Source organism: Propithecus coquereli, unplaced genomic scaffold (assembly GCF_000956105.1).
Source record: "Propithecus coquereli isolate 6110/MARCELLA unplaced genomic scaffold, Pcoq_1.0 Scaffold124, whole genome shotgun sequence".
Lineage (NCBI taxonomy): Eukaryota > Metazoa > Chordata > Mammalia > Primates > Indriidae > Propithecus > Propithecus coquereli.
Window position 1 is genome coordinate 1,048,774 of NW_012136525.1, and position 6,616 is coordinate 1,055,389.

Consider the following 6,616-nt stretch of genomic DNA (forward strand, 5'->3'; position numbering starts at 1 on the left):
GAAGACAAGAATTTGTAAAGAAAAAATGAGGGGGATTACATAATTGTTTTGAGATAATTATCCTTGACTACAAGGATCACTAACAAGAGTGATGCCAGTCCAAGGTTGGACAAGCGGTCGCTAGGCAGATGTCCTTGCAGAAGTATTTTTTTGTATAAAGTTGCAGATGGCCTTTGTGTAATATTGTGGTTTTTGTAGAGTCTTCTGTGATAGCTCTTGCGATCAGTCATGAGTGAATGAGAACCCCTCCTTCATAGCCTTCCCAGGCTCCATGTCAGGATTTTAACATAAGTGACACCATTTTGATTCTGACAACTTTTACACCACTTCGTAAGCAGGAACAAGAATTACCAGACTCTAGATAATGGAGATCTTGGGATCTTGGAATCTTGGAATCTTGGGATCTTGCAGGAATGGAAGAGCAATAGATTCTCAACACTAAACAGTATTTGAGTTTTATTTTATTTTATTTATTTGTTTCTTTTTGAAATAGAGTCTCATTCCATTGCCCTGAGTAGAGTGCCATGGCGTCAGCCTAGCTCACTGCAACCTCAAACTCCTGAGCTCAAGCAATCCTCCTGCCTCAGCCTCCTGAGTAGCTGGGACTACAGGCGCACAGCACGATGCCCAGCTGATTTTTCTGTTTTTAGTAGAGACAGGGTCTTGCTTTTGCTCACGCTGGTCTCAGACTCCTGGTCTCAAGGATCCTCCTGCCTCAGCCTCCCAGAGTGCTAGGATTACAGGTGTGAGTCACCACTCCTGGCCAGTATTTGAGTTTTAAAGCCTGGTTATAACTCAACCTTCAGGCTAAGATTATATCAAGGGTATGCTTGTTACATCCCTGTTAAAGCTTCTGATTGGATTTCATATACAGATAAAGGCCAAACTAATAGCTATTATCCTTTCAGTTTGACAAAGTAACTCAAGACACACAGGTTAAATATCTGATTTTCCTGATAAAGCCTCAGAATGCTCAAAGAATCTGATATTAGGTCCAGAGAGAAAGGTGCAGGGGTGAAGAAGCAATGAAACATAGCAAATATAAGGATGACTAGAAAAGAACCGTGAGTCATTCATTCCCTGGCATGTAAAATTGACTGGAATCCAATACATAAAAAACTGAGTTTTTGAAAGAGTTGTACTTCTGAAGGAACTGCCAGCCAAAACTAAGATGCATGTGTCAAAGTACATTAAAATGGAGACCAGGCCTGAAGAATCCCTGAGCAGACAAAGCCAGTCAGGCTTCATAAGTGACCTTAACTTGGCTTTATTTACAAGCATAAGCAAAACTAAACTTAAGCTATTTCTTATAAATACCTGTTTTCAAGAAAAACAGAACTTAAGCTCAGCCAATCAGAAGCAGCCAACAAAATTGTCTTTCCAACAGGGTAGACAAAATAAGGCGACTATATAACTGTAACCAATCTAACATTTTCTTTGCTTTATTTCTGTGTATCTCCTATAGAGCCTCCCCTTTGCATTCCCTCAGTAGAGCTCCAGAACCACTTCTCGTCTGAAACTGCCCAATTTAGGAATCATCAGTTGCTCAAATGAACTCTTTTAAATAAACTTTTAGTGTGTCTAATTTACCTTTTTAAATACATGTTGAGCTAAAATGCTATTCTAGAGATATGGTTTAACATTTTATGAAAACAATAGGGAGACTGCTGAAGATATGAGAATCCCTTGAAGTAGCACTTTATTTTTTTCCTAGTTCTAAAGGTACATCTCTTTTTAACTGAGACTTATTTTATTCCTCCCTCCCAGGACAGCTTCAACTATCGCAGGCCCTAAAGGAGACCTGCCCCGCCTAGAGGACCCTAGAAAGGTAACAGTGCCACCTACATAACCCTTATGTTAGCTATGAGAAGGGTTAGTGGGAGGAAAGAGCCATCACCGAAAAAGAGAAAAACCGAGGCATGTGGCAAACCTAACAAATGCGTGAAGGCACCACTCAGAAATCCAAGTAAACTATCATTTACCATTTTACCAGTTCTGTGAGGATCTTGAAAGAACTCCCAAAGCAATGGATTAGTGTTACCATCAAGAAATGCATTTGGGAGATAAGCTGGTGAGAATGACTGAGATGATGGAAGTAGATACCCTGTTCTTTCCTCAGCCAAGGCAGTGGTGGATTCCACAGTTAGTACTACCACGAAAACGTCCTCCTTTGTAGTAGGCTTCTCTTCAGATAGAAAAATCCAAGATTTTATCATAATTTCTCATTTTTAATTAAGGGATTGATATAATAATTAAGGGATTAATAATTTATATTGTTTCAGTACCTCTCTGTTATTATTTCTTCTAATGCCATTAAGAAATCAGTTCTACTGTAGGACAGGGCCATGTTGGTCTTTATGAAATCACAACTATCAGTATTCAAATGATTTAGTTAACAATTTCCCTACTAACACATATTTTATTTCTTATATAGGAGCCACAGGTGATCATTTTCATATTCAAAATAGCACCCAAACAATGAAGTCTAGTGTTCTCAGCTACAAATATGGACAGTTTTCTCTCGCTGATTTAGCTGTTTGGCTCACCCTTAAATGCAACTTATGAACACATTACAGTCCTCAGTTAGGAGACCAACAGGAGATTGAAGAGTGAAATTGGCAGCAGACTTCTGAATTAAGAGAGGGCAATCAGCATGACCATCACTATCAGCAGCATCATTCATTAGATTTTAAATCATTTACTAGCAGAAATGAACTCAAAACCAGCACTTTGGATTCAAAAACAGACCCCTTATGCCATTAGTCATAAATACTTTTGTAGCAATTAATTTTTAATTCTCACAGAAGTACTATATTCATACTCAAAAACCTATTGATAGGCTAAAACGCAAAAATAAAAGCCATGAATATTTATTCCATTGTTTTGGCCATTTTAGTATATTCTATTCCATCTAAACAAAGCTTAAATGCATGTTCATGTGAGTGTACATACACAAACACCCACAAATATGCTATAAAAACCTTATCATTACATATCAATAGATCATAAACATTAGTTATTCAAGTTGTTTTATGAAGGAAAAAGTTTCTATGATCAAAGAAATTCAGACAGCACATACTATATCCTTCTATTGGATTTTGACAAAATATTTTAGCATATTAAGGGCTCAGAGAGGTTCTTCAGCACAGAACATTGTTTAATGTGCTTCATCTGGTATTTACCAAATTTATTTTGAAAATGAGAACTGTATCTATGCAACATTTATCAACATCATGTTAACAAAGCATCCCCAGGAAATCCACCGTGCAGTGCTGCTTTATAACATCTTTCTTAATAATTACACTGTATGGCATAGACCTATGTATTATTTATTTATTTAAAGAACATTCTTTTAAAATATTGTTTGGAATGTTTCACAGTATTTCATATAATAAACCTGCTATGATTTCAGTTTGTCCTCACCAAAAGTCATGTTGAAATTTGCCCCCCAGTGTGGTGATGTTGGGAGGTTGGGCCTACTTGGAAATCTTTGAGTCACGGGACCAAATCCCTCATGAATGGCTTGGTGCTGTTCTTGAGGAGGTGAGTGAATTCTCATTCTGGCGAGACTGAATTAGTTCTCGTGTGAATGCTCCTGCGAGCGTGTGTTTTTATAAAGCCCGAGTGCCTCTCGGGTTTTGCCTCTTTGTACTGTCTGCTTCCCCTTTGACCTTCTGCTGTGCTGTGATGCAGCGGAAAAGCCCTGACCAGAGGCTGAGCGATGCCAGCACCATGCTTCTTGAAATTCCCACCCTGCAGAACCATTAGCCAAATAAACGTCTTTACTTTGTACATTACCCAGCCTCCGGTATTCTGTTATAGCAACACAAAATGGACTAAGTTAAAAAATTGGTACTAAGGAATGAGGTGTTGCTATAAACTTGAAAACATGGAAGCAGCTTTGGAACTGCGTAATGGGCAGTGGTTGGAAGAGTTTGGGGAAGCTGAAAGGACAGCATTGATAACGAAACACCAAAAAAAAAATTATTTAACCCATAGTAAGGGCTAAAATCAATCATATGAGCTGTCTCTCTGCTCTCTCTCTCCCTCACTGACAGGCACCCTGAGGGTTCTGTTTTCACAACATCTGAAAAGAGCCAGACAGAAAGGAAATGTAAATCTTTCTCTTTACTTCGCCAGAAACTGCCTTTTAGACTCTACTTTTACAGCTTCCAGGAGTTCCTGAGTGGACAAGAATGGACAACAGGGGTACAACCTACAGGCCTCAGTTCATGCCCAAAACTGTATCTCAAGGCGAAATTTCAGACAAGATCACAATCAATGATAAGTCTGTCTCCAAAGGAAAGACGGCCCCTTCTGTTATCTGCCTGCCACTAAGAAAAGAAAAAAAGCGGATACAACGGTTCACAGTACCGTGTTAATTTGACTACAGCCATAAATCACCTTCACCCCCTTTACAACTCCTAAATAAAAAGTCTGAGTAAGCAGTTTTCTGCATCAACACACTGACCCTCCCCCTGTCTCATGTATGCCCTTTTCCATCTGGAAAAGTAAAATAAACTTTTTCTTCTTCCTATCCTAATCTCAGCATGAGAAATCTTTCTCCCCCGCTGTAACACTAGTGAGCTTTCCACCCACACAGAAGCAGGCCAGAAAAACACTGTAGTGCTGGGAAGGGAGCATTAAGGGTGTTTCTGGTGAGGGCTCAAAGAAGCCAAAAAGAGGAGGGGAAGTTTGAAACTTCTTAGAGGTTGGTCAAGTAGTTGCAACCAAAATGCTGATAGAAATATGGAAAGTAAAGGTCACTGAGATGAGGTTTCAGACAGAAATGAGGAGGAACTCATTGGGAACTGGAGCAGATTCACCCATGCTACACCGAAGGGAAGAACCTGGCTGCCTTGTGTCGACGCCCTAGGCTTTGTGGAAGGCCAAACTTAGGAGTGATGACCTGGGGAGTCTGGTGGAAGAATTTCTAAGCAGCAAAGTGCTCAAGAAGTGATTTGGTTACTTTTAACAGCTTTTGTTCAGTTATTATAGCAAAGTAATTACCTAAAAGGCAAATTTATAATTAAAAGGGAAGAAGAGTGTAAAAACTTGGAAAATTCACCACCTGGAGGAGAGGCCTCCTAGAATGCAAAGAGAGACCTTTTAGAAAGAGATTAGCAGGATAAAAGGGAGCCAGGTGCTAATAGTCAGAACAATGGGATAAAGGCCCTGAAGGCCTTTCTAAGCTCTTCAAGTCTGCCCCTCCCAAAACAGGCCCAGAGGCCTAGGAGGACAGAATGGTTTCAGGGGTCAGGTCCCAGGCCACTGCCCTGCACCACCTCAAGGCCCTGCTCCCCACATTTCATCCTCCTCAAGGAGCCCCAGGTGCAGCTGCTGCTGCTGTCCAGAGAGCACAAATGGTAAGCCTCGGTGGTATCCACGCGCATGTGGTGTAAATTCTTTAGGCCCACATATCACAAGGAATATGGGGGCCTGGCTTCCTCTTCCAAGATTTCAAAGTATACACGGAAAAGCCTGCAGGCCCAGGTGGAGACTTGTCAAGAGGTGGAGCCACCACAGACAGCCCCTGTTACTGCAATGCCTTGCAGAAATGTGGGATCAGAGCTGCTGTAGATAGTCCCCACCAGGACAATGCCTGGTGGAGCCACAAGGGCAAGGTCCCTGCTGAAACCCCAGAACTGTACAGCCACTGGCAACATGCAAAGCCAGCCTGGAAAAGTCGCAGGCACTCAACTTCAACTGCGAGAGCTTCCACACGGGCTGTGAGGAGCAGAGCCACGGCAGCGGGGCTGTCCAGGTCACCGGGAGCCCGCCCCTCACACCAGTGTGTCCAGGATGTGGGACGTGGAGTCAAAGGAGATTATTCTGGAGCTTTAAGATTTAATGTCTGCCCTGTTGGGTTTCAGACTTGTGTAGTAGAGCCTGTCATTCCTTTCTTTTGGCCTATTTCTCCCTTTTGAAATGGAGATGTCTATCAAATGTCTGTTCCGCCATTGTATTTTGGAAGTAAATAACTTGTTTTTGATTTCACAGGCTCATAGACGGAAGGAACTTGCCTTGAGAGTCTCAGATGAGACTTTGGACTTTTAAGTTGGTGCTGGAACAAGTTAAGACTTTGGGGACTATTAGGATGGAATAATTGTATTTTCTGATCTATAGTCAGATGCGTTATTCATTGTGCCACTGGCCCCATGCTAAGGAACAATTGTATTTTGTATGCAAGAAGGACGTGAGTTCTGGGGGGACTGGGGCAGAATGCTATGGTTTGAGTTTGTACCTACAAAAACTCATGTTGAAATTTGATCCCCAGTGTGGTGGTGTTGGGAGGTGGGGCTAGTGGGAGGAGTTTGGGTCATGGGGCAGATCCCTCATGAATGGCCTTGGTGCCATTGTCTCAAAATAGTGACTTCTTGCTGTGGTGAGACTTGACTGGTTCTCTTGAGAATGTTTCCAAAAGAATGAGTTGTTATAAAGCCAGGGCAGGCCAGCCATGGTGGCTCACACCTGTAACCCTAGCTCTCTGGGAGGCCGAGAGGGGCGGATTGTTTGAGCTCAGGAGTTCGAAACTAGCCTGAGGAAGAGCGAGACCCCGTCTCTACTAAAAATAGAAAGAAATTAATCGAACAACTAAAAATATATAGAAAAAATT